At 46.4% G+C, this 6,000-nt stretch overlaps 1 non-coding gene across 1 annotated transcript; it reads left to right on the forward strand.

Annotated features, from left to right (window-relative positions):
* Positions 1–5,477: 5,477 nt before the first annotated feature.
* TRNAH-GUG lies at positions 5,478–5,549 on the forward strand. The gene has a single exon. It is a non-coding gene; the product is annotated as a tRNA-His (tRNA).
* The last annotated feature ends 451 nt before the right edge of the window (positions 5,550–6,000 follow it).

The raw sequence follows: 6,000 nt of genomic DNA on the forward strand, positions 1-6,000 counted from the left end.
CAGGTTGGAGGGGCTCTGTTCTCCTATCTGTCTAGTGCTGGATGCCAAATATGGCTTCAGTGCTTGCTTATATCTTCCAAAGTTCAATGAGCTTGTTTCAAGAAGCAGGATGAACTCATGCTGTTCTTACCTTCCTGCGGGCCTCCCATCCCCCTGATGATTTCTAGGTAAATGGGGCTTCCATTGTTTCTGATTCCACCAGGCTTAATTTACATAGGAGACAGGCGGATGGCTGTGACATTCCCTCTTGTCTGGGCAGACTGTACAGCCTAATATTGGTGAGTATCCATAATTCCTTATATAGTGTTAACACAGACATTTCACAATGATATTAATTACCAGTGCCTCATTAGCTTTCCGAAGACTTCACTCTGTACACTTTTGTAAGACAGTAATGTTGTGCGCAATCAGTTGTTTGAGTTGCTTGTTACTTGAGGTTCAGCCCTGCCCCTCCCCCCATCTTTATAAACCAGTAAACTTTTGAAATGTATCTTCTGAAAAGTAAAACCCAGACCAAAATTTCTCTCTCCTGCTGGGTGTAGTTGCCATGCTGTCTTCTCCGCAACTTGTTAGTGTGAGCTTTGCTTCCACCCCCTGTTTATGGATCTGTTTATTGCTTATATGTAAATTGAGGTAAACACACATTCTATTGTTTAAGATAGACTTGTTTAACAACTCCCCCGACATACCTGGTTCACCCACACTTTAGTTATAATTCTAGTGTATAGTCATAACTGTTAAAACCTGTTGTGTACAACATCACACAAGAATATTAATGATCAGTGAGTTATTAATTTTCAAAGGATAAATCATAAGGCATATTTTGTACAAAGATTATTACAATGGTGTGTAAGGTGTGAATACAGGGGTGCTTACTGTCACATACCTGTTATCAGGTAATATTTAAGTGTTTGCATTGCAAGCCTCTGTAATTGTAAATCACCAGACAGGAGAAAAGCATTAACTAGTGTTACTAATCTCCAGTAGGAGGTGTTATCTCCTGCCCAGCAAAGAATCAAAGAGGAGATGTGCAAGTTCCCTCCGTCAACAGAACTGGAAGGTCAGAGAAGGGGGGAAAGGGAATAAACATCCTTGACAAGGAGAAACTGTATTTCTATGCTGCTGGACTCTCGAAGACAAGGTTTTCTAGGCATAAGCAATACCCCAGTATTTTAGCCTGGGTTAACCCTGTGGGACACACAGAGCTTGCTGTAACTCATTTGTGTGTGTATGTTTACCTGTGTGAACCTTTAAATAACTCTGTTTCCTTTTCCTATAAAATACATCTTTATATAGTTTATTATAGGTTTGGCTACAAGCATTATCTTTGGTGTGAGATGTAAGGTGCAGTTGACCTGGGGTAAGTAAATGGTCCTTTGGGACTGGTAGTGACCAGAATATTGTTAGGTTTCAGAGTAACAGCCATGTTAGTCTGTATTCGCAAAAAGAAAAGGAGTACTTGTGGCACCTTAGAGACTAACCAATTTATTTGAGCGTAAGCTTTCGTGAGCTACAGCTCACTTCATCATATTGTTGTGATTTATGGTAAGGGACCATGTATCACAAAGGCAAGCTTACCTGGATGGCAAGATAGATTGGAGTACCCAAGGGAACTGTCTTTGACTCCCTGGTTAGGCTCTTATACTGCTTGAGCTTGTTAATTGTTTGGTAAAACACAAGAATAGAATTCACAACCAGTTTGGGATTTGTGCCCTGGTTCCTAACGGTCTGCCCTGCTTTTGAGTCAGTGCAAAAGAGCTTAACAGTGATATGTAGCCACACTGAGTTCCGATGAAGTGAGCTGTAGCTCACGAAAGCTTATGCTCAGATAAATTGGTTAGTCTCTAAGGTGCCACAAGTACTCCTTTTCTTTTTGCAAATACAGACTAACACGGCTGTTACTCTGAAAACTTTCTTTCTTGACACCATAAAAACACCCATTAGACAAGTGGAGGGAAGAAAGTCAATGGAACTACTCACACCCTTAAAGCTAAGTGAATTAATCTGGGGTTGTGTAATCAATGAGCTTGTTGGCCTTAGGATAGCATATAGAGAACAAGGCAAATGACTGCTAGAAGAGAAAGGGTGGTCTTATGGTAAGAAAGAATCCAGCCAGGTGTCTATTGTGGGCTCTGCCAGAGCAGCTGTGTGATGCTAAGCAAGCCTCTTAAACCAACATTTTCACAGGTGACCACTAATTAAGTTTCTTGATGGCTAGGTGCCCAGTTTGAGAAGCTGGGGGGTCTGGTTTTCAGTTCAGAGACACTCAGTTCAAACTGAAGGCGCTAGGAGCTCTGGGTGCTCAGCAGGCCCTGAGGAACTGAGCCTCAGCTCTTGAGGCATCCCACTTGAGCAGACACTGCAAGTGTCGGTCTTAATCTCTCTGTATCTCAGTTGTCCATCTGTAAAATGGGGGTAAGAATACATGTTGGGTGTGGTGAAGTTAAATCCATTAATGTGTGGGTGGTTTGGACATTGCGAGGAGGAGTGCCAGCGAAAACCCATGAAGAAATAAAAATGTTCATATTCAGTGCAGAGTTTGCAGAGTGGGCAGTAAATAAGGCAGGGGCCACATGTTGAATGAGGGAGATAAAAATAAATATCGCACAGCTACCTTAGGCTTTGAGCCCCATCCAACCTGTGCATTGAATGAGGTACAGGTCCTGTGGAAAAAATTATATATGATCACATAGTTACAGATTGCATCATGTTGTTAATGCTGCAGAGTGTTGCTGATATAGCCGAGTCGTTAATGCTGCTAGTGCTGCTATTCTTGGAGCTCCGGCGTTAGCTGCACCAGCAGAGAATGCATCATGTTGGGTCAGAAGGCCTCGATGTTATTCATACACAAAGACCACAAGCTCAGTTTGGTGGCAAAGGCGCTTCGCCAGGTTTATTGTCAGCAATGCACGGCACTAGCACCTTGTCCAGAGGGTCACAGGGACACTGACACATGCATGCCAGTGACAAGGTAGAAGCTCAGTCAGCATTACAGGATGCTGTCCCCTTGGCCAATACAAAGATGTCCCAATACTTCTCCTTTTATACCCTGGTATAAACAAGTTACATATTACCCTGCAGGTATTGTTAGTTATCACTAAAGCTGCAAATCTGTCATGGAGGTCACAGAAGTCACAGATTCCATGACTTTCTGGAACCTCCACAGCTGCAGGGGCCAGTGGTCGGCCCGCAGGGCCCCCCAGAGCAGCGGCACCCCAGGAGCTGTGAAGTTTTAGTCAGGGTATTTATAGTGAAAGCCATGCACAGGTCATGGGCGTGAATTTTTGTTTATTGCCCATGACCTGTCCATGACTTCTACTAAAAATACCTGTGACTAAATCTTAGCCTTAGTTATCTTGTACCTGCCAGTTTGAACAAAACATCCTCATCCATTATCCTGCCATCCTATCCTTCTCTTATGAGGGGTCGGTGTGTTCCTGTGCAATCTTTTGGGATTTGTTTATGTAGCTACTTGAGAATGCTGGGTGTTCTTGTACCATCCTCTCCAGTCAGGAATGTGCTTACTTGATTAGTCAGTACCTGGTGTGTTACTGTTCTGCAAAGCTTGACCCTGGTTCATACTCTTAGTTATGGCTAGGGCTTCAGCAAGGCCTACATATCATACTGTTTAAATTCAGGATGCAGCAGTTTCCTTAATTTTGGGATTTAATAGGGTTCTTCGAATATCATTTTTACACAGAATTTCCTAGGTTTTGTTTTTAAGAAAAATGAATAAACAGTGAAATTCTATCATGTGCAACTATTTGTCAGGCAGGTTTCAGGGTAGCAGCCCTGTTAGTCTATATCCGCAGAAAGGAGTACTTGTGGCACCTTAGAGACTAACAAATTTATTAGAACATAAGCTTTCATGGGCTACAGCCTACTTCATCAGCTGTAAATAGTTGCACATGATAGAATTTCACTGTTTATTCATTTTTCTTAAAAACAAAACCTAGGAAATTCTGTGTAAAAATGATATTTGAAGAACCCTATTAAATACCACAATTAAGGGAACTGCTGCATCCTGAATTTAAACAGTATGATATGTAGGCCTTGCTGAAGCCCTAGCCATGACTAAGAGTATGAACCAGGCAGCAGCAGAATGCTGGGAATCTGGGCTCCCGAACTGTTCCTGGCTCTAGGAAGGGAATGGCCTCAGGAGTGGTTGGTACATGGAACTTACGCTCTTGGGTGGTACATGTGCATTTACACAGGGTGCTTTCCCCTGTGGGCTTGTAGTGCTCTATGCAGGTAGGGAGGTGGGCAGGAGAAGCCGTTTCACAGACAGTCTAGCCAAGCACATGGACATGGCATATAGTCATTCAAAAAGTGTGGCTAAACAGACAAGACTTGGTTTCAATTTTCAGCTCTGCCAGGAGTGATCTCATGCAACCTGTTTGGTCTGCAGTTACGTCATCTGAGGTGGGGATGGGGTGAGACGATGATCCATCTCCCCTTGAAGCTTAGGTGGAAGAGACTTTCCCTAATGGTAAGGGCTTAAAGAGCACAAAAATGAAGGGACTCTGCAGAGAAACAGAAATGGGCTTTTTGTTCTTCCTGGTGATAGAGAACAGCAGGGAAGGGTTGGGGGGTGAGTGTATGTGTTTGCAGATGTGAGTGTGTGCAAGTGTATGTGATGTATGAGTGTGTGTGGATATCATTGTGCCCATGTGTGAGTGTGGGGGGGTGCATGTGTGTAAGCACTGTATGTATGTGAGTGTGCCCACGTGAGAGTGCATGGTGTGTGTGGATGTGATGTACCCATGTGTGATGCCGTGGCAGGCTATGAGTGAGCCGATGTGTGAGTGCACAGAGTGCAGGGGGGGTCTGTGAGTGCAGCTCTGTGTGTGTGGATATGAATGTGTGCATAGATGTGAGTGCACGATCTGTGTGGGGATGTGAGTGACTGCACAGTGTGTGTGATGACACTTGTGCCCATATGAGTGTGCAGGGCGAGTGTGAATGTGCTATGTGTGCCTGCACGGGGCGGTGTGTGTCTGTGCCGCATGCGGGCATGTGCGCCTGTTCCGCAGCTGCGGTGCGGGTCCCGCGTAGGCGGCAGACAGCGGTGGGTCCGGTCAGCTCCCGTCCACCCCCGAGCGGGGCAGCGGCAGGTGCAACCAACGAACACACGCACTCGCCCAACCGCCAACGGGGGGCGCGCGCGCACGCCCACAACTCTCAACAGCAAAATCGCCCAAGTGCCCCAGGCGCGCGCCGAAGGAGAGCTAAGGAGTTTTGTCTCTGCGGCTCCGCCCACCACTATTTCGCACATGCGCAGTCACTGCGGGGAGATCCGTGCGGGATAGAGCACGACCCCGCCCCCTTGGAAGCCGCATGCGCAATAGCTACACCAGAGATGGTTCTTAGAACGGGCAGGGGTCAGAGCTACTGGCCCGCCCTCTCCGTGGTGACGTCATCAGCACCGCTCTGAATAGGGCGAGCGCCGGGCGCTTTTCACAGAGCCCGAGTAGCTCGCCGTGATCGTATAGTGGTTAGTACTCTGCGTTGTGGCCGCAGCAACCTCGGTTCGAATCCGAGTCACGGCATCGCTTTGACAGCGATATTACGGCATGTGGGCAGTGATATCTTTTTACTGGGGGGGGTTGCAGACCAGGCAGCGCCAGCTTCTTAGGGGGCACCGAGGCACAGCCAGCCTGTTACAGGGTACTGCGGGTTTCAGAGTAGCAGCCGTGTTAGCCTGTAATACACAAAGTAAAACTGTTCCCCCCCCCCACACTGTTCCTCAGACTTTCTTGTCAACTGCTGGAGATAGCCCACCTTGATTATCACTGCAAAAGGTTTTCTCTCCCGCCCCCCCCGCCCCCCCCCGCCCCGCTCTCCTGCTGGTATTAGCTCATCTTAAGTGATCACTCTCCTTACAGTGTGTATGGTAACATCCATTGTTTCATGTTCTCTGTGTATATAAGTCTCCCCATTGTATTTTCCACTGAATGCATCCGATGAAGTGGGCTGTAGCTCACGGAAGCTTATGCTCAA

This window comes from Chelonia mydas, chromosome 10 (assembly GCF_015237465.2).
Source record: "Chelonia mydas isolate rCheMyd1 chromosome 10, rCheMyd1.pri.v2, whole genome shotgun sequence".
Classification (NCBI taxonomy): domain Eukaryota; kingdom Metazoa; phylum Chordata; order Testudines; family Cheloniidae; genus Chelonia; species Chelonia mydas.